Source organism: Acinonyx jubatus, chromosome E1 (assembly GCF_027475565.1).
Source record: "Acinonyx jubatus isolate Ajub_Pintada_27869175 chromosome E1, VMU_Ajub_asm_v1.0, whole genome shotgun sequence".
Lineage (NCBI taxonomy): Eukaryota > Metazoa > Chordata > Mammalia > Carnivora > Felidae > Acinonyx > Acinonyx jubatus.
In genome coordinates, this window is record NC_069397.1 from 53,053,024 (window position 1) to 53,078,873 (window position 25,850).

The 25,850-nt window shown below is 46.8% G+C and overlaps 1 long non-coding RNA gene across 3 annotated transcripts; it reads right to left on the reverse strand.

Annotated features, from left to right (window-relative positions):
* Positions 1-11,545: 11,545 nt before the first annotated feature.
* On the reverse strand, positions 11,546-24,784 carry LOC128313469 (uncharacterized). 3 transcript variants are annotated; one of them, XR_008294233.1, is made up of 4 exons: positions 24,029-24,784; positions 21,668-21,742; positions 18,120-18,309; positions 11,546-13,905 (listed from the first exon to the last, which is right to left on the reverse strand). It is a non-coding gene; the product is annotated as an uncharacterized LOC128313469 (long non-coding RNA). The 3 variants fall into 3 exon arrangements; XR_008294234.1 differs by lacking the exon at positions 24,029-24,784 and having other exon boundaries at positions 11,546-13,874; positions 21,668-24,011; XR_008294232.1 differs by lacking the exon at positions 24,029-24,784 and having other exon boundaries at positions 21,668-24,011.
* Between the last annotated feature and the right edge of the window lie 1,066 nt (positions 24,785-25,850).

Genomic DNA, 25,850 nt, shown 5'->3' on the forward strand with positions numbered 1-25,850 from the left:
TTATACAGGTTTACAGCTTGTTACTCTGGCTTCCTACAGCCTTCATGCTGTGCATGTGCAGCCGACGAACTGCCAGTGGAGCAAACATCTGTAGACTTGCAAGGAAACATCCCAATTTCCCTAGTGTTTATCCCACTTGCCCTTCCCTCAGTGGCTGGGACATAAAACTAAAGGGTGGTACTGAGAAGGGGGGGTACACTACTTGGGACAGAATAGGTGAGTTTCCCATAACAAGCAACTCTAAAATCTTAGTCATGCAAATATTCGAAGTCTATTTCTAATTCCTGCTGTATTTCCCTAGGGGATCTGCCCCTGCATTGTCATTATCCTTGTCCCAGAATCCAGGTTGATGGAACAGCCACCGCCAGGAAATTTGCTGAGCAACATGGCAGAGGGAAAAGAAAGCCATAGCGAGTCTCAGGTTAACCATTGAATACTCAACCCAGAAGTGACCCAACTCATTGGTCACATGGTTCCATCTGACCACAAGGAGTCAGTTAGTGCCACTCTACTGTGCGTGGAGTAGGCCAGGGGCAGAATATTGGACAAATGGCTCTTAGACTATCACAAGGGTACTTAAAGTGGTGCAAAGAGACTCACTGGTGAATGCAACAAGGAGATAGGTTTGATTCTATTAAGGAAGAAACTTCCAAATTTTCAGGGACGACTCTGGGTGGAATGGACTCCTAAGGGACATGGCACCACTGTACAGATGGCTCCAGCCATAGTTAGGAGTGGAATTAAGTCTTTAAGAGTCCTTCTGAGGGAATAGAATCAGACTTCACCACTCACCTGGTTTTAAAAATCCTCACCACATGGATTTGGTCATTCAGATTCTTGCAGGACTAGACAGTCTGAAGGGAGAGCTGAAATCAGGACACAGGGTTGAAGTCAGAGGTTGAGGGGAGGCAGATTGCAATATGTTGTGGGCTTAGTTATCCCTTAGTTATCTCCTTGTTTATACTGTGGTGCTACTGAGGTTGAGGTTGAGGTTAAGTTTTCAATTCCCAATCTGTAGTCGCATAAGCTTGGAGGTGGCTCTTTCCCCAGTCGAGCCTGCAGATGAGACTGCAGCCCTGGCCAACACCTTGATTTCAGTTTGTCAGAGACCTTGAAACAGAGGACCTGACTAAGCCATGCCCAGGTCCCTGATACACAGACTGTGAGCTAATAAGTGTGTGTTGTCTAAACCACTACAGTGTGTGGTAATTTGTTACCCAGCACAAGGTAATGAATGCAAGGCAGTCAGTTGCAATCAAAAGGCACGTGCATTTGTGTTTGAGATTTGGGCTGGATCGAAGTCAGAGAGGAGAGCTGGAAGCTCAAGATGCTTCAGTAGAAGGTGGCGCAGAGGTGGCTCAGACTGTCTGCTGAGCCAGGATGAGGGTCCCTTACAGCTTTCCAAAATGTCACAAAGGCAGAGAGGTCTGGAGTTGGTGAGCAGCAGGCTTAACTAGTGAGAACCTCACTCTGCCTTACTCATAGATGATTAGTAAAGTCATCTTCAAACGTGAATTCAGAAGTTTACATAAGGAGCTAATAATAGCTGCCATCTGGGGGGCAGCTGCTACAGCCTGGGCTCCGTTCTTTTGCCAACATGACCTCAACATATTCTCATGACGGCACTGAGAAGTAGGTGCCATTATCCCTATTGGAGCATTAGGAAATTTAAATTCAGGGGCGCCCGGGTGGCTCAGTCAGTTGAGTGTCTGACTCTTGATTTCAGCTCAGGTCATGATCTCACACTTCATGGGTTTGAGCCCCATTTCGGGCTCTGCACTGACAGCACAGAACCTGCTTGGGATCCTCTCTCTCCCCCTTTCACCTCTCCCTCCCCCTTTCCCCTCTCCCTCCCCCACTCACATGCATGCATGCTCTCTCTCTCTCTCCCTCTCAAAATAAATAAACTTTAAAAAAGAAAGAAAATGAAATTCAGAGGACCAACTAACTCAGAGGTCATTCCAGTTGTAAGTGACAGAGTTGGATTTGAACCCACACTGGGCCCCAAAGCCAGCCCTCTTCCTACTACAATCCTTCCCCCATCTTTGCTCTCCAGACAAGCAGCGGGACCCTGAGGAAGCTCTACTCCTGGAGCCTACCTTCCGTAGGTCCCAAACCTGGAAAACAACCCCAAGCCAATGTGTCCCCAATAACAGAAGGCTGATCCCTGCCAGCCAACCCTAATCACCCTTAGCCACTATCCCCCTCATAAAACCTCATCCCTATTCAATAATATTTCCTCACCCATCAGCACCATGATTGTGAAATATAACAACACCAGCATCTTTTGCTTAGTTTAAAGATATTTATGTCACACTTCGAAATGTCAAACGTTTTCATTAAAATCCTCTCACACTCGGGCTGACAAAGGGACGCAGGATCTTTGGGAGACACTTTAATCTCAATCAATTAGGGATAAAGCAGTCCTAGCAGTGTGGCCATAAAAGAACACTTTAATTTTAGAGCTAATTAAATATCAACAATTGGAATGCGGCAACAGACACTTAACCCGCAGTAACCCATTATTTATTAGGAATATAAGGCACTGACTCTGGGTACGATGTGAGTCGTCGTCATTTTAATATCAGCTGTCACAGGCAAGTGGCTCCCTTTTGTTTCTCTCCAACACAATCATTTCCCAGGCCCCACTGGGATCCCACTGGCACTTGTGCTCGACACACAATTAATTAAGCTGGAGCCCCACACAGGACTGACAGGCACGAGAATGCCTGGGCCCTGGGCTGCACAACCTGTGACCAAAGTTGGGGGTGGCACAGGCAGGTGACAAGTAACAGGTTGGTCCAGGGGGGACAAGTCAGGGCTTTGGAGTGGCTGGGGTAGGATGCTTTCAGCTGCAAGTAACAGAAAAAAAAACCCACAAAAGAATAGAAGAGAAAAAGAAAACTAAGAACTCAGCCTCCAAAGTACTTTAATAGGAAGGATTTATGATCTCACATCAACAAAAGGTAGGGGGCAGGGGAGGTTGCAAAGCTGGATAATTCAAAGGCTTCACAATACTCTCAGACACTCAAGTGCTGTCTTCTCTCCCGTCCTGTTGTTCTTAGCAGGTGACTGATGTCACGCTTCCTGGTGTCAAGATGGCCTGTTGCCCTATCGCGCAAGAGACGGTCTTGCAAAGAGGAGGTGCCTCTTTCTGGGCACAGTTTCTTTTTCACCATTGCTTTTTTTTTTAATTTTTTGGGGGCACCTGGGTGGCTCAGTCTGTTGAGCATCTGACTCTTGATTTTGGCTCAGGTCATGATCCCAGGGTAGTAGAATCAAGCTGAGTGTGGAACCTGCTTAAGATTCTCTCTCTCTCTCTCCCTCTCTCTCTCTCTGGAGCTCCTGGGTGGCTCAGTTGGCTAAGCATCAACTCTTGGTTTCAGCTCAGGTCATGATTTTGCAGTTCATGAGTTTGAGCCCTGCGTTGGGCTGTGTGCTGACAGTGATGGGTCTGCTTGGGATTCTCTCTGTCTCTCTCTGCTCCTCCCACTATCTCTTTCTAAAAAGAAAAATTCTCTCTTTCTCTCTCTCTCTCTGCCCCTCTCCCCTGCTCAGGTGTTTTTTTCTCTCCCTCTCTAAAAATAAAATAAATAAAATAAAATAAAAATTTCAGTTTAGCATAAATTTAGATCTGCTGAAAAGTGACAGGATAGAGCAGATAGTTCCCTTATAATCCCTACCCAGTCCCCCCTATTATCCAGCAAACTGTGGATTTTATTCGGGTCTCCCAAATTTTTCTGGTCCAGGGCCCCGGTGGGATACCTCATTGCACTCAGTCATCAGGTGTCCTCAGTCTCCTCGGGTCTGTGACAGCTTCCCCATCTTTCCTTGATTCTGACACCCCGATGGTCGTGAGCAGCGCTGGTCAGATATTTTGCAGAACGCACTGCAGTTCCCGTGTCTGGTGTTTTTCTCACGGTTGCACTGGAGTTGCGGGTTATTGGGGGGGAAGAAGATCACGAATGTGGGACAACCTTCCCATCACATCTTATCAGGGGGACCTGATTTCACATGACTCACGTGAGCCCGGATCGCTGGGCATAGGGGTGTTGCCAGGTTTCTCTGCAGGACCCCTTCTGAGGAAAACCTCTCCCGGAACCGCCTAGCCCACGTCCCCTCATGTGCATGCCCTGGCCGCGCACTGGAAAAAGGACTCAAATTTAATCCATCACCATTCATACCCGGGGCTTCGGGCGAGGGCAGGAAGCACTTGCAGAAAAGGAGACCCTGCAGTAAGAATGGGGTGACCGGTGGAGGTGGGGAGAGGGAATCACCAGTGGTGGGCAGGCATCCAGAGCGCCCGCCTCAAAAAGCCATTGGCGTGCACTTCACCCCGTGTCCCAACCCTCAGGCTTGCGCCCTGCGGTACGCCAATGAATGGAGGGCGGCCACAGGCACCGACAGACATAGAAACATCTCCAGCATGACCTCACGCCATATCATAGTAACAAGGGCAGACGTGGAGCCTGCTCGGGTTCGAATCCCAGCTCTGCCGCCTACTCTCTGTGGAACCTCGGTCCTGTTCATTACACTTCCTGTGTCTCAGTGCCTGCAGCTGAAAAATGGGCATAATTATGATGCCAACCTCATCAGGGCTGTGTGTGAACATAGTAAGCCTGCATAAATGTTCGCTACGATTGCATTCATATTAAGTTCAAAAACATGGAAATGAAACAATGCATTGTAAGGAATGTAAATGTGTGGTAGCACCATTTAGAAGAAAGACACAATGGTGTGCTCAGAACTCAGCATGGGGCTTGTCCCCTGGGGGGAAACATGGAGCACTTTCTTTGTAACCAAATCACATGTTCCATGGCTCTTGCCCTGGAAAGGCAGACTGGCCTTCTGCCAGGTATGATTTGAGGGGAGATTCTAATACCCTTACCCCAAGCCTCACTATTAGCCTCATCATTTCTTGTGAATGGACATACCAGAGGCTTCAGCTTCTCCTTAATATCTGCTCTTGTGCTCAGAATCAAGCGTTCACCCACTGAGGTTCAGGCCTCAAGGGCTTGGAGTCACAGCCCCCGTTTTATGCACTGGCTATTCAACCTTTGGCCTGTGGCTTCACCTCCTTCAGCCTCAGTGTCCTTATCTGTAAAATGGGGGTAAAAATAGTACCTCCCTCGTAGGTAGAATGACCACTTAAGTTACTGTCCAAATTGGGACCCACGGGAGAGTTATTTTTACATTTATTTATTTATTTATTTTTTTTTTGAGAGACATACAGAGACAGAGCACAAGTTGGGGAGGGGCAGAGAGAGAAGGAGACACAGAATCCGAAGCAAACTCCAGGCTCCGAGCTGTCAGCACAGAGCCCGACGCGGGGCTCAAACTCACAAACTGTGAGATCATGACCTGAGCCAAAGTCGGACGCTTAACCGACTGAGCCACCCAGGCGCCCCGGGAGACTTATTTTTAATGATACCAGGAAGTAGGCCTAACTAAGAATCACTCCAGAAAAACCTGGGTGTGTGGTCACCTCCCCAGTGGGGATGCAAACAGGACATGTAGGTAAGTCGTAGGAGCCTGTGTTTTGTCCCCTGTGTCCCCTGTTCTTCCTGCCACGCAGGGCCTGCTGTTATACCCATCCCCCTGTCTGGCACTGCCACCCTCTCCCTCTCCTGGGTCACTTCCACCGGCATGCACACAAGCCCTAAAAGCTCCATCTCTAAAAAGAAAAGCATTCCCGGGTTCCTGCCCCCTCTGGCCACTACCTAATCTCTCCACTCCTCCTCGGAGAAAACCTCCTCCAGGCTGGCCTCCGCTCTACAGATCCCTTTCCCTCCTCTAGCGCGCGCCCCCTACTCAATGACAGCCAAAGTCCTCCCTGTGGCCTTGATGCCCACGTGACCTGTACCTGCTGCCCTCTCTATATCTGTCCCCCTGCTGCTCCCCAGAGGGCTGACTCTGCCCCAGCACACAGACCTTCCTCCGTTCCTCAGTCACACCAAGCTCTTTCCCATCTTGGGCCTCTGCATTGGCTGTTCCCTCTGACGGAGACACTTTTCCCTATGTTTCCACATGACTCACCACCTTGCTTTACTCAAGGTCTCGACTCTAGCCCCTTCCCTGCCTGGTTCTTCGTACTATTTCTGCATCTTGAAAGCAGGTCTTGCACCAATTAAGTGGACTGGGGAGGGGTTTTGGTCTCCTTCTCTGAAAGATGAGTTTCAGAGCCTGTGAGCCTAAAACAGCATCTGGCACACGGCAGGTGCTCCGTCAGCGTTTCCTGAATGAAGGACATGGTGACGAGCATTACAGTTTACAATTAGTCACAGCATCTGCTGCCATCGGCAGCAGTCGTGTGCAGAACAGGCCGACCAGACTACCCCGACACGTTCGGATGTTTTCTGGGCTGATCACCCGCACTCCCTTCCCTTTTTCCGGGCCGTGTGTTTCAGGCAAGTGCCCTCTACTGAGGGTGTCTCTGCCCACAGTTTTCCAGATGGACTCGTTGCCTTTCTTGGGGTTCAAGCTCCTGTGATGTGATCACCAACGGCCGGAGCAGTGACATAGACCGAGAGGCCTGCCCGTCATCCAAGGCCGGGCATTGGGCATTCCGCTGTCCGTCCTTGGTCGCGCACGACCGACCGCCTGCTTCAGCTGAGCATTAATTACACAGCCAGGCAAAATCCAGTCCAGAGGACCCCGACTGGCCTAAAAGCGGACAGACAAGGACAAAGGGAAGCCCGCGGGCCTGGGTCAGTGCCACCTTGCCAGGCTGGCCCAGGGCTTGCTGGACCCACTCCAGGCTCCAGGGGTGGGTACGGCAGAAGCTGAGATCTTGATTGGTCCTTCTCAGGCCAAGAAAGGCTGGTCCTGGCGGGTGGGGTTGTTGCCGAATGGGTTTTAAAGAACCACACTTCCCTGCAGACCCCCAATTGTCAGGGTCCTCTGCCCCTGTCCCAACGCCGGGCTGGAACAGACTGGCCGGTTCTACCTTCCTCCCTCCCCCACCAAACTGGCTCCCTATGCCACACCGCCTATTCTCAATTTGGGGTCTTTTAAGGCCCCCCCTTCGCTGCAGAGCTTCGGGAACAGAGCTAGATTGAAATGTCAGCTCGGTCTCTTTCCGGTTCTGTAACTTTGAACAGGCCATTTAGCCTTGGGGTCACCAACACGTTCTGCAAAGGGCTGGAGAATAAACATTTTAGCCACACAGTCTCTGTCACCGCTACTCAACTTGCCCATGTAGCTCAAAAGCCGCCCTAGACAACAGGCAAATGAACGGGCGTGTCTGTGTTCTAATAAAACTTTATATACGCACATAGGAAGCGGGCCAGATTTGGCCCACAAGGCATCGTTTACTAACCCCTGAATTAACGTTTCTGAGACTCAGTTTCCTCATCCAGAAAATAGGGAAAAGAATACCTTAATAGGGTCACTGCGTGTTGACACAGACAAAAGTATTTAACACTGCACAATGAATGTGGCTTTTGTTTTGTTTTGTTCTATTACAGCAACCCCCTACCTGCCCCTCAGCCCAGAGCAGGTGCCCCTGGGCCCCTGGCAGCCCCAGCTGTGCCTCAGTGGGCACAGCCACGCACCTGACTTTGACCCCTCCTCTGAGAGTCTGCAAAGCTGCCGGTGTTATTATTTATTTCGGTGAGGCTATTGTGTGATAGGGCTGGGGAAGGCCTGACTGGCGGCCTTTCACACGAGGCCAGGATTGTATTAGCTCCTGATTAGGCCGAGGGGAACACAATAGAGGCTCCAGGCAGAAATGCAGCCCCCCCGCCTTCGCCTCATCTGGACCTCTTTGTGCTTGATTTCCTTCTCTGCTGCTCTGTTTTGCTTTTTTCTCTTTTCTTTATTTTTCTCATCTCCCCCACGCCCCCTTTAATCTGCTTAACACCTTGCCTCTCTCCCGCTCGGTTCCCCCTGCCCTCCCCACTGGTTCCCTCCAGGTCCCTAGTCCCTAACACAGTGCCAGCAGCTCCAGCATTTAATAAAAGCTGCCGAATGGGAAATCCCGGCTCACTGAATTACTTCCTCATTAAAGAGGAGCTAGATTCCCGGGCCCCTGTGTGCTCCGCCCTCCCTCCCTGTCCCTCCCTGCTGACCCCGCCCTGCGGCCTGCAGTTAGGCATGGAAGCTTCTTCCCTGCTGGGTGCTGGCTTCTCTCCAGGGTGGTTCCCAGCTCTGCTTCCTCTTCTGCCTGCCTAGAGTCCGGGTGCACAGCCGGGGAGCTCCAGGCCAGCTAGGAGGACAGGAGAAGGAAGCCAACTTGCCCGAGGCCATCCAGGCCACCTCCTCCTCCTCCTCCTTATGCCAAAGGGGCTGCCTGCTTTGTTCCAGGCAGGTGAGCGATCATCCCCAAGTTCTGCCTTTGGCTTCAGAGAGGTCTGTTTCCTGGCTAGGATGAGAGGAGATTCTCTCAAGCTGGCTGGATTCCCCCCAGGAAACAAAAGAAAGAGCTAGATTCCAGCAATCCACCCACAACTCCTGCCCACCTCCCAGAAGCCCTTTGTCTGTCGGTCGAGCACCCCACGCTCCCCATGCTGCATTTCCTCCGGCTGTTCCCCGTCCCCCAGGTCTCCCATGGCTGGGGTCAGGGCCTTACTTGCCAGCACCCTACGCCCCCATTCGGCCATTCCTGTACTACCCACCCCCCTCACCTTACTGAACGCTCCTGCGGGGGCCAGGGCTCGCTCTGTGCTTCGCGAGGATAGCAAACTGACCAGAGCAGTTATTTTAAAAGCTGGCAACATTAGGAGTCTTTTACTCCTTCTTCTGTCTTGGGAAAACAGCTCAATGGGCTGATCAACCAAGAAACGTGGACTTGCTTTGAATCAAAAAGTGGAAGGAAGTTGGTGTGTCCTAAGCAGCCTGGCAATGGGGTTGTGGGTCTGGAAGGGAGCCTTGTGGAAAGGAGGGCGAATGAGAGGAAAGAACACAGACTGGTTATAGCCTGGTGGCCCGGGGAAGAAGCACCTTAGGCCACAAAGATCCCACCACCCCTGGGGAGTCGTGGGCAATGTTGCCCAGGAGCTGGATACCCTACATGACTGTGACCCATGGCTCAGGTCTCAGAACACAGTTCCTGCAAGAAACCCCTGCTGGGGCCAGGGCTTCCTAAACAGATGCCATTTGGGAAGGAGACATTGCTGTCCCCAGGCCACAGGAGGTGGTTCAGGCCCCTAGGGCTGGTGGTGCAGCCCTGGATGTCACAGGATGATAACGGACAAGTCTGGCTTCCGGGACCAGCGCCCTCCTTGCAGTGTAATGTGCGAAAGCCTTGTAGCATCTGCTTGGGATGGATGGGGGCGGGGGTAATTTTCGCCTGAAGAACCCCGGGCCGAGGATGTGGCAGTGACCTGGCCATTCTGGCTACTCATTTAGGGCCAGGGTCACCCGGTTGGTCCTCTTAGGAAGGGACTGCCTCTCTCTGGGGCCCCTGCTGGTGCCAAGAAAGGATCTGGCTTTCTGGGGTCTCTTCTGTCAGCACAATGCCTGTGATGGGGTTTAGGACATGGCATCTCAAAATATGCCACTTTGGCGTAGTGATTATTTCGAGCCAAAGGCAGTTAAGAAACAGCAGATTCAGGAAGGGTTCTCTGACCTCCCTCCTACCTAAAAGCAGATCCTACCATTTCCCATGAGAAAGGAGCCCTCCCTGCACCAGGAAAAGAGCACTCTTATCACCGGAGACCAGGAGACAGAGCCCACCTGCCCAAACAGACCTAAAAAAACCCCATTCCCATCCGTTTCTCTCAGATACTTCCTAGTCACTGTCCCACGAGGTCCCGTACATTAGCCCAGGCCCCTGGGTATTGTCACATCCCCATCATTTATCAGCCTTTGTTTAAAAAGACATATAAGGGGCACCTGAGTGGCTCAGTCAGTTGAGCCTCAGGTTCTTGATTTGGGATCAGGTCATGATCTCGAGGTTCATGGGATCAGGCCCCACGCCTGGCTCTGTGCTGCCAGTGCAGAACCTGCTTGGGATTCTCTCTCTCTTTCTCTCTCTCTGTCCCTTCCCCCACTCAAGTACTGCGTGCTCTCTCTCTCTCCCTCTCTTTGTCTCTGTCTCTCTCAAATAAACAAAAAATTGGACCCAGTCTTGGCGGCCGAGAGGGTAGAAGGCAGATTTCCTCCCTACCTGAGGGGGGGCTCCCCCAGTCCTCACCACCCACAATCCCTCCCCAGCTCCGAGGGCAGCAGGCCTGAGGCCTGTGGGGAGTTTGAGAAATTGCAGCCCCGAGCCATGTGGCAGGGGGCCCCCTGCTCTCTTTCCCGGCCAGCTGCAGGATAACAGAAAAGTGGGGCCACAGCACGCTTGATTTTCGTCTCTTATCCACGGGTTGTGTCCCCAGCTCAAGGGTGGCTCATCTGGAGGCAAAAAGGGTGCTCCCGTTCCAGCTCTAACCCCGGGACTTGAGAAGAGTCGGCCTCTTGTCAGAGGTGTGCAAAAGCACCACCAAGTCACGTGAAACCCGCTCACGGCTTTGCTTTGCTCTCTTGTCCGATGGGTGGGCCTCCTCAAGAAGACCCTGAGACAAGGACTTGGGAGCAGGCGGCTTGGGAGCAGAGGGTGGAGCAAGAAACAGTGTGTGAAGGAGACAAGACAAGGAGGAGAGAGAAATCGACAAAGAGACGCCACGGGGGGCGAGTGTGATGGTTACTTTCGTGACACGGGGGCCCAGACATTGTGTCGGACACTATTCCGGGGGTGTTCTTGGACAAGACTAGCATCTGAAGTGTAGACTGGGCCAAGCCGATGGTCCTCCTTGACGTAGGTGGGCCTCATCCGATCCACTGGTGGCCTCGACACAAGAAAGCTGAGTCAGAGGACCTCGTGCTTCCTGACTGCCTTGAGCCGAGACATTGGTCTTTTCCTGCCTCCGTCTGAAACGTTGGCTCTTCCCGAGTCTCAAGCCTGCTAGCTTTCAGACTGGAACCACACCATTGGCCTGCCAACTGCAGATCTTGGAACTTGCCTGCCTCCATGATCGTGTGAGCCAGTTCCTTATAATAAATCTCTCTCTCGTTCCACTGGTTCTGTTTCTCTGGAGAATGCTAGTATAGCAACCTTCTCTCCACCCCGCTGGAAGCCTGCTGTGGAACTGTGGAGAACACCCCTGGGATTGTCCCCCCAAGTGATGGAGAAGCTGAAGCATTTGTCCTGACTCTTGTCCCCCAGTGGTTGAAGCTTACCCCCAGGGCATGCGATCCCTGGACACTTCCAGACTGCGCTGTGCCTGAGTGCCACAGATTGTACAAGACCCCGAGGCACCGGGGAAAGATGGCAGGCAGAAAAGCAGAGAGTTGCCATGGCCTTTGAGGTAGGAGGCCAGCAGCATACGCAGGAACGGCCCACCAGCTGCAGGTGAACTTCAACATGGGTTGGGAGGTCATGGGATAAGATATCAAAAGCATAATAACCCCTGGGGCACCTGGGTGGCTCAGTCGGTTGAGTGTCCGACCTTGGCTCAGGTCATGATCTCGAGGTTCCTGAGTTTGAGCCCCGCGTCGGGCTGTCTCTCTCTCTCTCTCTCTTTCTTTCTCTCTGTCAAAAATAAATAAAACATTAAAAATTTTTTTTTTTTTAAAAAGCATAATAACCCCTAACATCACCAAAGCCAATCCCCAAGAAGGATTTAAATCCCCTAGTGGTGCCATCAGGTGCGAATAAGCTGGAAGAGGAGGTTCTCATACTCTCTTTCTCTAGATATTCCTACCATAATATTTAAACCTTTGTTAAGTTCTATTGATTTATTTTGAGAGAGAGAGAGAAAATGTGCACTAGCAGGGGAGGGGCAGAGAGAGAGGGAGAGAAAGAATCCCAAGCAGGTTCTGTGCTGTCAGCATGGAGCCCCATGCGGGGCTCAAACTCACAAACCGTGAGATCACGACCTGAGCCGAAATCAAGATTGGTTCGCTTAACCGACTGAGCCACCCAGGCGCCCCTCCTACCATAATATTTTAATAGAGACCAAATACCTGGAGAATGAACTAAGACCCACAGTTCAGGGGTTGTTTAATGGGGTTGTCTAAGAGGCAGCAACACGATGAAGTTAGAAAAATTGGGGATGTATACAATAAAAAGTTCATAGCCATAATATATAAAGACCTGCCATATCCAATAAGAAAACAATCATGAGCTGACAGAGAAAGTAGTCAAATCACAGAAACAGTTCACCAAAACTGGCATGCAAAGTGCTAATACATATTTAAAACTATTTCAATCTCACCCATAATAAAAATAGTTTAAAACTAGGTATTGGGTTTTTTTCCCCATCAGACTGGCAAAAAGCTTATGAGATTGATACTAGCCAAAGTCAGTGAGGGTATGGAAGGACAGACGTTCTTATACCATCCACTCTTTTTGAAAGGCAGTTGACATATGTATTAAAACTTGGCCAAGCAGCCTGGGTGGCTCAGTTGGTTAAGTGTCCGACTTCGGCTCAGGCCATGATCTCACGGTTCATGAGTCTGAGCCCCGCATCGGGCTCCTGTGCTCATAGTTCAGAGCCTGGAGCCTGTGTCTCCTTCTCTCTCTGCCCCTCCTCCACTCACGCTCTGTCTCACTCTGTCTCTCAAAAATAAATAGATGTAAAAAAAAAAAAAATTTGACCGAGCAGCTCCACTTTTAAGTATATATCCCCTAGAAGTAGCACCATATACGCATGAGGACATTATATATATGTTTCAGTTACAGTAAGAAAATTTGAACCCATCTAGATGTCTACAGGGATGTGGCAAATTACAGAATGTCCGTGCCGTGAAATACTATATATCTTTTAAAAACAATGAGCTAGACTTGTTGGTGGTCCGTTAAGTAAAATAAGGAGGTCACAGAACAATATTTTACTGTTACTCCCTTTTTGTCAAGGAACTCTGTCTATATTTGTGTGTGTGTGTGTGTGTGTGTGCATCAAAAACTATCTGGAAGGATACACATCAAATTGTTAGGAATGGTTCCCTTCAGGGGATGAAATCAGGGTGAGGACAGACAGGGGAGAGAAGAGAGCAGGTGGTACTGTAGAGTGGGACATTTAACTTCATATACTTTTGTTTGTTACCTTTCTAATGCGCATGTGTTATTTCTGAGATTTGATGAAAGCCAACCGAAATGGAGTCTAAGAGGATCCTAGTAACTCTCAGCATCCAAGTTTGATTTCTTGGCTCATTGTTAAGCAACTCCAGAGCCCCCCTCCCCTTGAACTTGGGCATTGGAGATACAGCATGAGCCTCCCAAGGTTCTCCACCTTCTAGAGCCCAGCCTGACTTCCTTCAGGCTGATCTCTGGAATGGCTTTGATGTGCGGGTAAAGGAGCTTTATCAGTCAGCTACTGCCGCGGACTGAGCATTCCCGAATCTTAGTGGCTCACATGATGACCATTTGGTATTTCTTAAGAGTCTGCAAGGGCAACTGGGCTGGTTTCGGCTGATCTTGGATAAGCTTGTTCATGCAGCTGTGATCTGGGTTGACCGGTGGCGGGCTGTTCTAGAATGACCTGGGCTATGAACAGTATGGCTCTCTTTCACGTAACTCTCACATCCCTTCTGGAAAAACTAGCCTGGGTGTGTTCCCATTATGGAAATGCAGGTGCCTGGTGGCAACGCGCACGCACTTCTCCAAGCTCGGCTTGAGTCAAGGTTGCTTCTGTCTCATTGGCCAAGCAAGCCACCTGTCTGAATTGAGATTCTTGGGGAGTGTGGAAGGTCACTACCAAAGGGTCTGGATACACGCCCCTCGGAGAGCCATTAACACAATCGATCTTCCACAGAGACCAGCTCAGGACCTTCAGCAGTCAGAGATGATTGGAGGCACCTGGTCCGAATGACCTTGGAACCTGGCTGCGGGGAGTCCAAGGTCTGAGCAGGTCACTGGTGATTACAGGCTTGTCCGCAGCAGGCTCAGCCTGAGGATAAAGAAGTCCAGTCTTTCTGTTGCTGGAACAGTAACCACAAAATAAAGTGGGAGGGGGGGTGAAGGAGGGGGCATCTCCAGCTGTGATTAGTTGGAGATTAGCCATTGGTCATTAGCCAGGCTTCCTACCTCATCTGGGGCCCCAGGGCGAGCCTGAGGGTGGAAAGGTTTGGGGAGAAGGTAGAGAGGAGGGAGGTGTTAAAATACCTGCGAGAACCCCCAAAAGGTTTGAGTGTCCAGCAGTGAATTTGGAGTGTCCTAGGCATTTATCAGACAACCTCTGTCTGCCCCCCCCCCCGACTTCCTCTCTCCTCTTTCTGTCTCCCGCATCCCCCCACCCCTGTCTAGTGAGGCTGTTGAGCCACCAGGAACCGACTGTGCAGAAACTTCTATTTTTTATTTCACTCCAGGGGCCTGCAAGGCTACTTCCTGCTCAGAGAGAGGGACCCACCGGAGTTTGCCCCCCATGCCCGGGTGCCCCCGCCCCCGGCCCCTGGCCCTGACTCCTGGTCCCGCCCCACGCGCTCTCCCACAGACACGCCTCCCCTGGTCTGCAGGGGACTCCGGTGCCCAGTGATAGATTCCACCGCACCTGCTCTCAGGAAATATTGCCACTCACTTCGCATTTGTCCTGCCCCTCATCACCCTCCGGAGAGGGAGGCTGGGGCGGGCTCGTGGCCATCTATTACCTGCCTGTGCCGGAGGGGGAGGACAGGCTCGCACCGGCAATGCCAGGGGGTGGCCCAGGGCTGGGGAGACGGAGCTCTCATTCAATAAGCCACAAGTATTTATTGGGAGTCGGTTGCGTGTGCACAACTGAGCCCACGGGAAGGGGAGCCGAGAAACAGAGCCGCAGCGGCTGGCGGGGGGGGGGGGGGGGCAGCGCCTCTCCAACCAGCCTGGGACGGGGCCAGACACCCGCCAGCTTAGTTTAGTTTACAGAAGCTGGAGCAGGGGGGGGGGGGGGGGGGAGTCCGGGCAGTAGTGCTGGAGGGCAACCGGAAACCAGGTATAAACAACTTACAGGAGCGTGCCCTCCCAGCCAGCCGTTCTACTTCCGGAAATTTCCCTGAGTAAGTGTGCACAGAGATGTGTGTGCAAGGAGGTTTATTGGAGCGTTATTTATAGCAGAGAAATAACTGGAAAGCAGCTAATAGAGTAGTAGTTCAGCCCTTTGGAACATCCACATGAGGAAATACTATGCAAACATTAAAATGCATGTGGGAGGGGCTCCTGGGCCCCTGGGCGACTTGGGCTCAGGTCATGATCTCACGTTTTGTGGGTTCATGCCCCGCGTGGGGCTCTGCACTGACAGATCTGAGCCTGGAACCTGCTTTGGATTCTGCGTCTCCCTCTCTCTCTGCCCCTACCCTACTCAAGCTCTCTCTCTCTTTCTCTCTCTCTCAAACATAAATCAACGTTTTTTTAAGTACACATGGTAAACAATATTTATTGATATACTCAGAGGTCCATGAATTATCATCAAGAGATAATTTCCAAGATGTTGGTGTATGTAGTCCTGGCCATTTTTATACACACACTCTTTTCCCTCCAAATGAAATGATAATATGTGATTTGGGTGCCTTGCTTCCTCCCCAGTCCCCAAAAGCTCCAGGGAAGCTTGGGTTACAAAAGCATTGAGAGTAAGGGGCGAGGGAGCTGTGAGCTCCCGTGGGCCCCACAAGGATCTATCTACATTGTCACACAGACCTCTAATAAGTGATGTTTGTCGTGAAGACCCCTAGAGCCCAGCATCATTTAGGAAGGCAGCCGAATATGTAAAATAATTCAGAAAGAAATTATTTCCACTCCACATGCCCAAAAAGTGTTTCGATGGAGAATGGGGACATCGCTATTGAAAATTTAAGTATGTGGAAAAGCTCATCTCTTGTTGCTGCTGGCTGAAAACCTGTCGCACCTGAGTGTCATCAGGGTCCCTCACCTTCTATGGGAGGCTATTTTTTTTAACCTCCACGCCTGGCTGAAGGCACCACGGGGAAAACCCCCAAGTACCACCTGCCTCCTGGGAACCCCAACACTTTTTAAAATAATTTTTTAAGTTTCTTTCCTTATTTTAAGAGAGACTGAGTGGTCATAAGCGGCAGGGGGTGGTGGGGGGGGAGAGAGAGAGAGAGAGAGAGAGAGAGAGAGAGTTCCAAGCAGGGTCAGTGCAGAGCCTGACATGGGGCTCAAACCCTGAAACTGTGAGATCATGACCTGGGCTGAAACCAAGAGTCGATGTTTAATGGACTGAGCCACCCAGGTGCCCCGGGAACCCCAACACTTTGAAGGTAAGGCATAATGCAAAGGGAACATAGAGATCTTTTGGGGAGGGTCCATTTTGGCAAGTGTGGGTTCAGTGTTAGACACGAGTCTAGGATGGCTGAACGTTTGCATGGGCTCTGAGTTCAGGTGAGGGTGAGGTCAGCATGGGCTGCAGTGATGCCCAAGGGAGATCCCCCGGACCTGAAGGTTGAAGGAGATCGAACCTTCAGCAGGACAGCAACGGAGGCTCAGAGAGGTGTTGTGACTTCACCCACCTCACACAGCTTAATAGAGCCTTGAGCTTGGATAACGCTCTGGCTTCCGAAGGACCATGTGTGCCACCCACAGCCCCCGAGCATCTCGGAAGGCTCGAGCCTAGGGAGGACGTGGGGGACATGGCCTCCCAGCTTTACTTTGATGGGGTGTCTTGAACATAATCATGTGCTGCTGCCGTGGAGGAAAGTCCTGCCCCCCCCATTCTGCTCATTTGCATGTGTAAATGCATGTGTATATATATTGCTTATTAGTGTCAGTGGAATTTGCATTTTAAGTGGATTGGTTTGTTGGACATGTTTTTTAGAGCCCTGGACTCGAAAGGAATTTTCCAACTTTGATGTTGCCGTTCCTTGTGCAATTAAACAACGGGCTCTTTCAGACGGGCTAATGAAAGGTGGATAGATGTGATGTAGAGAGAGGAAAGGGACACTGAGTGGGGGGAGGAGGTGGTCAGCATGTCAAGCTCTCCCTACAGTGCAGCCAACAGTGACCTTGGGCAGTCAGCAGCTTCCCTGTGCCTCAGTCTCCCTATGTGTATCACTTTCTGCTTTCCCCAAAGGATTGACTTAGAATCACAGGAGGGTAATTGTCACAGTGAATAGGACTGTGTAAGACTCTGCAGCTTAGGCATTGTTACCGTTCCTACAACCCAAATAGCAGCCGATTGCCCATTCTCTGAGACCGCCAGGTCCGCATGTGCTGTTTGTTTCCGCATCTTCACTGAACACAGAATGTGGCATGTCTTCAAGTCCCCCCTACACCCCACCCAACTTCAGTGAGCAATCCAGACTTCCCTGGGGAGCGGACATGAAGGGTTACACTGACGACCCTACCACCACTAAAGCATCCACGTTACACGATTCTCCAAATCCCATCTCTCAGCCCCTTCTCCCCGTTCAGCACCCGGCCCCACTGCCGCTGCTCTCCAGGTATCCCAGATACTCACCCCCCTGGGAATTTCCATTTTCTCACTTCCTACAGAATGAGGGATTCATCCCCGCTCCAGCCTCTGCTCTCGCATTTGCTTACCTCAACCCATTCTGTTTGGTGCTCAGCTGAACAAAAGGTCCTCCAGTTAATCAGACTCCCCATCCTGGGAAGGTAGCTGACACCGCACATCACGACTTGCCCACCCTTTCAAGTCTGTTTTGTCACTTCAACATTGAGGTGTTGGCTTGTTCCCCAGCCCACCTACTCTGCTCATCAGCACCCTACTTGTCCACCATTGATTTGATGACCAGAAATATGACCCCCCAAACTCACTGAAGGTATCACAGGGGACCCCTGGGGAATGACAGCAACAGGGAGACTTCATCAGTCTGTGCTTTTCTGGGTCCAGCTGAATCCTCAAGAAACATGGACTGTCAGAACTAAGAGTCACCAGGAGATGGGAGAGGGTGAGGAGAGATGGGGGACAGTTTTTGCTTTGCTGCTGATCTGCCTGCAGAGTCTAACTAAGTAGAGAGAAAGGACAAACCTCCCATAGTATAGAATTCTAAGCAATCTATATAGCTACCCCACCCCAAAGGAGAAGAGAATAACTCCCCATGCCTGAAATGACCTGCACGTGGTGAATTTCTCCCAAAAAGGACGGGACAGAATGGGAAGGGAGAAAGAAAAGAGTGACTTTACAGTAGAGAAACTCAACACTACCTGTAGATACCCTTGATATGATATGATGAGGATGATACTTTACCTCTGTGGTCTTCCTGCCCAAAACATCTTACTCCAGTTGAATCATGAGAAAAACGTCAAATTCCAGTGAGGAACATTCTACAGAATAACTGACCAGTGCCCCTCAAAACTATCAAGGGCACCAAAAACAAGTCCGAGTTATAACCAAGAGGAACCCAAGGAGACAAGACTACCAAGTGTCACATGATATCCTGGAACAGGGCAAAAAAAAAAAAAAGGACATTAAGGAAACATTCTTAAATCTGAGTCACATATGGACTTTAGTTAGGAATAATGTATTAAAATTAACTTATTAATTATGAGAAACATACCATAGTCATGTTAGTCATGGAGAAATTGAGCATGGGGTATAAAGCAACTCTCTGTTGTATTACTGCAATAATTCTGTTTTATTTAAAAATTTTTTTAACATTTACTTATTTTTGAGAGACAGAGAGAGAGCACGAGCAGGGGAGGGGCAGAGAGAGAGGGAGACACAGAATCCGAAGCAGGCTCCAGGCTCCAAGCTGTCAGCACAGAGCCTGATGCGGGGCTTGAACTCATGAACCGTGAGATCATGACCTGAGCCGAAGTCGGACTCTTAACCGAGTGAGTCACCCAGGCGCCCCTATTATTGCAATGATTCTGTAAAATTAAAGCTGTTCTAAAATAAGAGGTTTATGGGAGGGGGCGGATTTTTAGGTCTTGGCAAATGATCAGAATTTGCTACTAGAGTCACACGTCTCTGAAGCCAAACCTAGTGGCTGTTTATTCTAGGTTCCTCACACCATTGTTACGCATCAATGTTGGTGTCCCCAGATTGTCAAATGCTAATGAGCACCTCTGAGAAGCATGGCAGCAAATCCAGCTGCCCCATAAGACACTAGTCTAGGCCAATGAAATACTGTTTGTAAGACAAAATGAGTTAGATCGCTCCACAAAATGTTTCCCACCAACAAATACCTGATAATGACTAAAAACATACTTCCTGGCATTTTGGCTCCTCCAATTATTGTGTGACCCTAGACAATTTTCTAACCTTCTTACACTTCAGTGCCCCTCATTTATCAAGCAAGCATAAGACAGTACAGTCCCCATAGGGTAACACAGAACATATTAAGCATAGGGAAATTTTTAGTATATTTACAAAGGTGATTACCTAAGTCAGAGGTCACAGGAAGGTAAGTCCCATCAGCTCCAGTGTGGATCTTGTTTGTGTAGAATCTCCACCGTATCCCCAAAGCCCGGGCAAGCATCCAGTACATAGTAGATACTCCTTAAATTAACCTATTTATGTCTTTCTATTAAAAGTGCGTTTCTTATGGATGACATATAATTGAGTCTAGCTCTTTTAAAATTCAATTTATCTCTTTCTTTAAAATACATTTTAATTCTTTTCATTTTAATTATTTACATTTAATGATTGCTATGATTTGATTTAAAGTAAAATGATGGAAAAAATATACTCACGGAAACCATGCAAACATTAATCAAAGGAAATTGGAGTGGCTGTATTAAAAGTAGCAAAAGTGAATTCAGAGCAGGAAATATTACCAAAGACAAAGAGGTATTACATTAAAATAAAAATTTAGGGGTACCTGGGTGGCTCAGTTTGTTGGACATCCAACTCTTGATTTCGGCTCAGGTCATGATCTCATGTTCATGGGATTGAGTTCCATGTCAGGTTCTGCACTGACAGCACAGAGCCTCCTTGGGATTCTTCCTGTCTCTCTCTCTCTCTCTCTCTCTCTCTCTGCCCTTCCCCTGCTCATGGTATCTCTGTCTCTCTCAAAAATACATACATACATACACACATACATAAACAAACATTTTTAATTAAATAAAATAAAAACTTAAAAAACCAAAACATAAAATAAAATAAAATAAAATAAAATAAAATAATAAAATATCACCTATACCCTTAAAAGAGAGAGAGAGAGAGATGTTGCACAATGGTTAAGGATCAATTCATCAAGAAGACTTATGTCTTAAAGGGTAAACACCTAACAACTGAGCTTCAAAATGCAATACATACAGTAACTGTTATAGCTGAAAAGAAATTAATACATCCACAAATGTAATTGGAACTTTAACACTCTTCTCTCCATAATTGATAGAACTAGTAAACAAAAAGTTAGTAAGGTTATAGAAAACACGAACAATATTATCAACCAATATGCTGTAAGTGATATCTAGAGCAACAACTCCAACCACCAACAACCCATGACATGTTCTTTTCAAGCACATGTCGAACATTCCATGGGATAAATTACATTCTGGGAAACAAAACACATTAGAAAGAATTGAAAGTATACAAAGTATATTCTCTACAACTGATTAAAAGTAGAAATTAGTAATAAAGGTATTTGGATGATCAACAAATAATTGAAATTAAACAACACACTTCTAATGGGTCAAAGAAAATTTCCAAAAGAAGTTAGAAGATATTTTTTAACTACATAAAAATAAAAACACAACATATTAAAATTTGTAGAATGCAGCTAAAACAGTGCCTTATGGGAAATTAATAGCACTATATGCATGTATGAGAAAAGAAGAAAGTCTCAAATCAATTATCTAAATTTTGACTTTAAAAAGCTACAAAAAAGTATAAACCCAAAGAAATCAGAAGGGAAGAAACAATAAAAGCAGAAATCAATAAAATGGAAAAAGAAAAACAAGAGATAAAAATTAGTGAAATAAAAAGTTGGTTCTCAGTAAAGATCAATAAATTGAGAAACCTCTAGTCAGACTGATAAAGAAAAAAAGAAGGCACAAATTACCAATGGTGGGAAATAAGAGACATCACTACAGAGCTTACAGCTACTAAAAAGATAATAAGGAAATATTACAACTTTATGACAATACGTTCAGTAACTTAGATTAAATGGACATATTTCTTGAAAGATACTAAGTATCAAAGGTCACTCAAAAGGCAATAGATAACCTCAATAGTCCTATATCTATTAATGAAATTAAATTCATAGTTAAAATTGCAGAGTTAAAAACCCTCCCATAAGGAAAATTCCATGTTCAGATAACTACATGCACCCCGTCACAAGTCCTTCAAATATTTAATGAAGGAATAATGCTAGTTCTACATAAACATTTCCAGAAAAGAGAATAGAAGTGGACATTCTCAACTCATTGGATGAGACCAATATTAGGCTTTACTAAAACCAAACACGTTACAAGGGAAAAAAAAGTAAAATAAAATAAAGATTATAGGCCAATATCCCTCATAAACAAAGATGAAAAAAAAATCCTTAACAAAATATTAGCAAAATAAATATAGAAATATATAAAAATGATAATAGCATAACCAAGTTGGGATTTATCACAGGAATTCTAGCTTAGTTCAACATTAACAAATCAGTGTAATTCACTGTACCAGCAGATTAAAGGAGAAAAATCATATGATCATCCCAAAAGATGTAGAAAAATAATTTGGCTAAATGTAACATAGGGTCCTAATATGTTAAAAACCAAGCTCTGAACAAGTGAGGGAAAAAAGAAACTTCTTCAACATGATAAGATTTATTTGTGAAAAACCTACAGCTAATATCATACCTAATTTTAAAAGGCTGAATGATTTCCACTTAACATCAGATGGCATCCACTTTCACTGCTCATCTGTCAGAAGTCCTTATGGGTAAAATAAGCAAGAAATGAAACAAAAGGCATACTAATTGGGAAATAAATAAATCTGTCTGTATTCACAGATGACACGGTTGACTACATATATACACCCCAGGAATCTATAAAAAGTACAACAAATTCTAATTCTAATTAGAATTCTAATTCCAATTCTATTCTATTCTAAATAATTCTAATTCTAATTCTAATTCAACAAATTCTAATAAGTTAGTTCAGAAAGGACACAGGATAAAAGCCGTTAGATCAGAATCAATCCTATTTTTAGGTACTAGTAATGAACAAATGGGAATGGAATTTTCTTTTAAGTTTTAAGGTGTCATTTATAATATTGATGGAAACAATAAAATACAGGTGCAAGATTTATATGCTGAATACTACAAAGCACAGATGAGAGAAATCAAAGAAGACTTACACAAATGGAGAGTGTCCTGTGGTCATATCATCAAGATGTCAACAGTTCCCCAAATTGATCTATAGATTTGCCACAACCATAATCAAATTCCCAGCAGACTTCTTTATAGAAGCTGACAAGCTTATTTTCAAGTTTATATGGAAAAGCAAAGGAGTTAGTATAGCCAAGAGGTATGGAAATGTATCAATTAATTCTAAACTTTATTAAGCCAAGTATGCATGTAAAATAGCTACAGAAATCAGTAAATAAGATAGGCATAGAGCATATGATTCCCAGGCAGGTAGATGGGAAAATGGAATAATTAATAACAATAATAATAATTATTATTATTATTAATATAAATTTTAAAAGTCATCCTAAAGAAAGGGGGTGGGAGAGAGAAACAAATAGAAATCCAGACAAATAAAAAGTATGCAAGAAAAGGTAGAAATCAATCCAAGTATGTCAATCATAATAAATGGGAATGAATTAGATTTTCCAGCTAAAAAATCAAGATTATCAAACTAAATTTTAAAAATCTATGGGGTGACTGGGTGGCCCAGTTGGCTGAGTGTCCCAATCTCAGTTTAAGCTCAGGTTATGATCCCAGGGTCATGGAATCAAGCCCCAAGTCAGGCTCCATGCTGAGCATGGAACTTATTCGGGATTCTCTCTTCTCTCTCTCTCTCTCTCTCTCTCTCTCTCTCTCTCTGTCCCGCCCCTGTCTGCCTGTCCACTGCTCCCACTCTCTCTCTCAATTAAAAATAGATATAGATAGATAGATGATAGATAAAATAAAAATCTAAGTGTGATTTAGAGGAGATGGAGAAAAAACATGAAAATAGAAAGTCAACATAAAAGTTAAAGTAAAAAAAAAAAAAGGAAGATGATAGACCAAGAAAATACTAAACAGAAGAATGCCAGTGAAGCTATCTCCATATGAGGTTAAAATAGACTTAGGGGCAAAAATATAGCTAAAAATAAAGAGACTTCGTACATAATGATAAAAGTTTCAACTCATCAAGAAGACACGATTCTAAACTGTTATGCATCAAAACAAAGTTCAAGATATATAAAGCAAAACATGACAAAAACCACAAGAAGAGGTTTAAAAATTCACATGGTAAGGGATTTTTCATACATCCATCCCAGTGACTGATCATGCTGACAAAAAATTACCAAGAATAATAGAAAATTTGAACAGTGCAAATAAGAAAGTTCTCCTGATGGTACATGGAATGATGCGCCCAACGTAGGAGGAAGCGCATTTATTTTAAAGCATTCATGGAATAAGTACAAAAATATGTTCTAGACCATAGAGCTGCCTCAACAAATCCTAAGAATCCTGTATTCCTTGACCCTAATGCATTCGTGTATGGAATTTAATAACAAAAACACATCCACTAAAAGTCCATAGACCTGGAGGTGTCTGGGTGGCTCAGACGGTTAAGTGTCCAGCTTCAGTGCAGGTCATGATCTCACAGTTTGTGGGTTTGAGCCCTGCATCGGACTCCGTGCTGATGGCTCAGAGCCTGGAGCCTGCTTCAGATTCTGTGTCTCCCTCTTTCTCTGCTCCTCCCCGCTCATGCTCTGTCTGTCTCTCTCTCCTTCAAAAATAAATAAAAACATTAAGAATTCAAAAGAATAACAGAAGAAAGCCAGTGAAAGCAGAAGAATAAAATATTAAAGTTACGAGCAAAGTAAAAGGCACACACCAAAGTGCAGCAGAAAGAATAATCAAAGCCAAAGGTTGGTTCTTTGGGGAAAAAAAAAAAGCTTTCTAAAAAGCCAATTCCCTTGCATGATGAATCAGAAGAAAATAAGAAGATGGTGGGGAGGGAGAATGAAAAAATAAACAATATTAAGAAACAGAAAGGGAATACCTGGGTGGTTCAGTGGGTTGAATGTCCAACTTCGGCTCAAGTTACGATCTCATAGCTCACGAGTTCAAGCCCCGCGTTGGGCTCTCCACTGTCTGCACAGAGCCTGCTTCGAATCTTCTGTCTCCCCCTCTCTCTGACTCTCCCCTGCTTGCACTCTCTCTCTCAAATATAAATAAACATTAAAAAAAAAAAGAATTAGATAGAGGTCATAACTGCACAGGCTGTAATGATTGAACAAGCGGAAAAAAAAGAGTTTATTATGGAAACTTTGTGATACATTTTAAAGTTTAGACAAAATGGATGCATTCTTTAAAAAGAAATACACCCCACCAAAGAAGCAGCAGAAAAACCGTGGAGAGTCTAATGACCTTTAGAGAAATTGAATCATTAGTTAAAAATCTTCCCAGAAAAGAAAAACCAGGCCCAAATGATTTATCAGCAATTTCTACCAAATGTTTTAGGAACCACTCTTCCAGATAATAGAAAAAGAGGAAACATGCCCAGATTGTTTTAAAAGGCTAGCGTCACCTCAATTCCAAGACTAGGCAAGGACAATATCCACAAGAAAACTCAGTCTAGTCTCGCTCCAAACCTGCGTTCGTCAGGAGAGGATACGGGTTTGCAGGGACAGATGCCCCGATCTCAGTGGTCTTGCACAGGGAAGGTTTGGTTCACTGCCATGTCTTAGCCGAGAGACAGGCAGCTCTATTCCAAGCAGTCACTCAGGGGGCTGAGCTGCTTCTTCCCTCTTGGGGCAACACCCACCCAGAACAAGTGGTTTCCCAAGTTGCCACAATAGGGGAAGAAAAGGCTAGAAAACCATGTAGGGTGATTCTAAGACTTAGACCACTGTCACATGCTGAGTAGTGTCCCCCCCCCAGAATTTACATTGTGAACTCCTAACCCCAGTCCCTCATATTGTGACCGTATTTGGAGACAGAGCCTTTATTTTTTTTTAATGTTTTATTTATTATTTTTGAGAGAGATAGAGACAGAATGTGAGTAGGTTAGGGGCAGAGAGAGAAAGAGACACAGAATCAGAAGCAGGCTCCAGGCTCTGAGTTGTTAGCACAGAGCCCGACGTGAGGCTCAAACTCATGAGCTGTGAGATCATGACCTGAGCCGAAGTCGGATGCTCAACCGACTGAGCCACCCAAGTGCCCCGGAGACAGAGCCTTTTAAGAGGTAATTAAGGTGAAATGAAGTCACAGGGTGGGTCTTTATCCAATATCCTTGTCCTTATAAGAAGAGTTTAGGACACAGACTCGCACAGACCAAGAAGGACCCCACAAAGACACAACTAAAGAGAAGCCATGTGCAAACCAAAGCGAGAGGCCTCGGAAGAAATTAAACCTGCCATCATCATGATTTTGGACTTCAAGCCAACAGAACAGTGAGAAAATTAATTTCTGTTGTTCAAGAGCCCCAGTGTGTGGTATTTTGTTGGGGCAGCCCTGGCAAACTAACAAGACTATTGTTCCTGTAATTGGAACTCAGTCCCACGGTCCCGATCTGACCCCAGAGGAGGCTGGGAAATCTGCCGGGAAGAGGAAACGGTGTGTGCAACCCTGGCATGGCTCTGACACCTGAACCACTCTGTGAAAGTCTTAAACAGAATATCTCCTATGAATCGATTAGAAAAAGACAACCAACCCCACAGCATAATGGACCAAAACATCGGGCATCGGCTACAAAAGAAAGCATGAGGGTCCGTAAACACATGAAAAGGGGAGAATCTTGGTTGCTACTCTAAGCGCGGTCCTCAGAGCCAGAGCCATGGCATCATCTAGGATATGTTGGAAATCAGGAAAAGGAAAAGGAA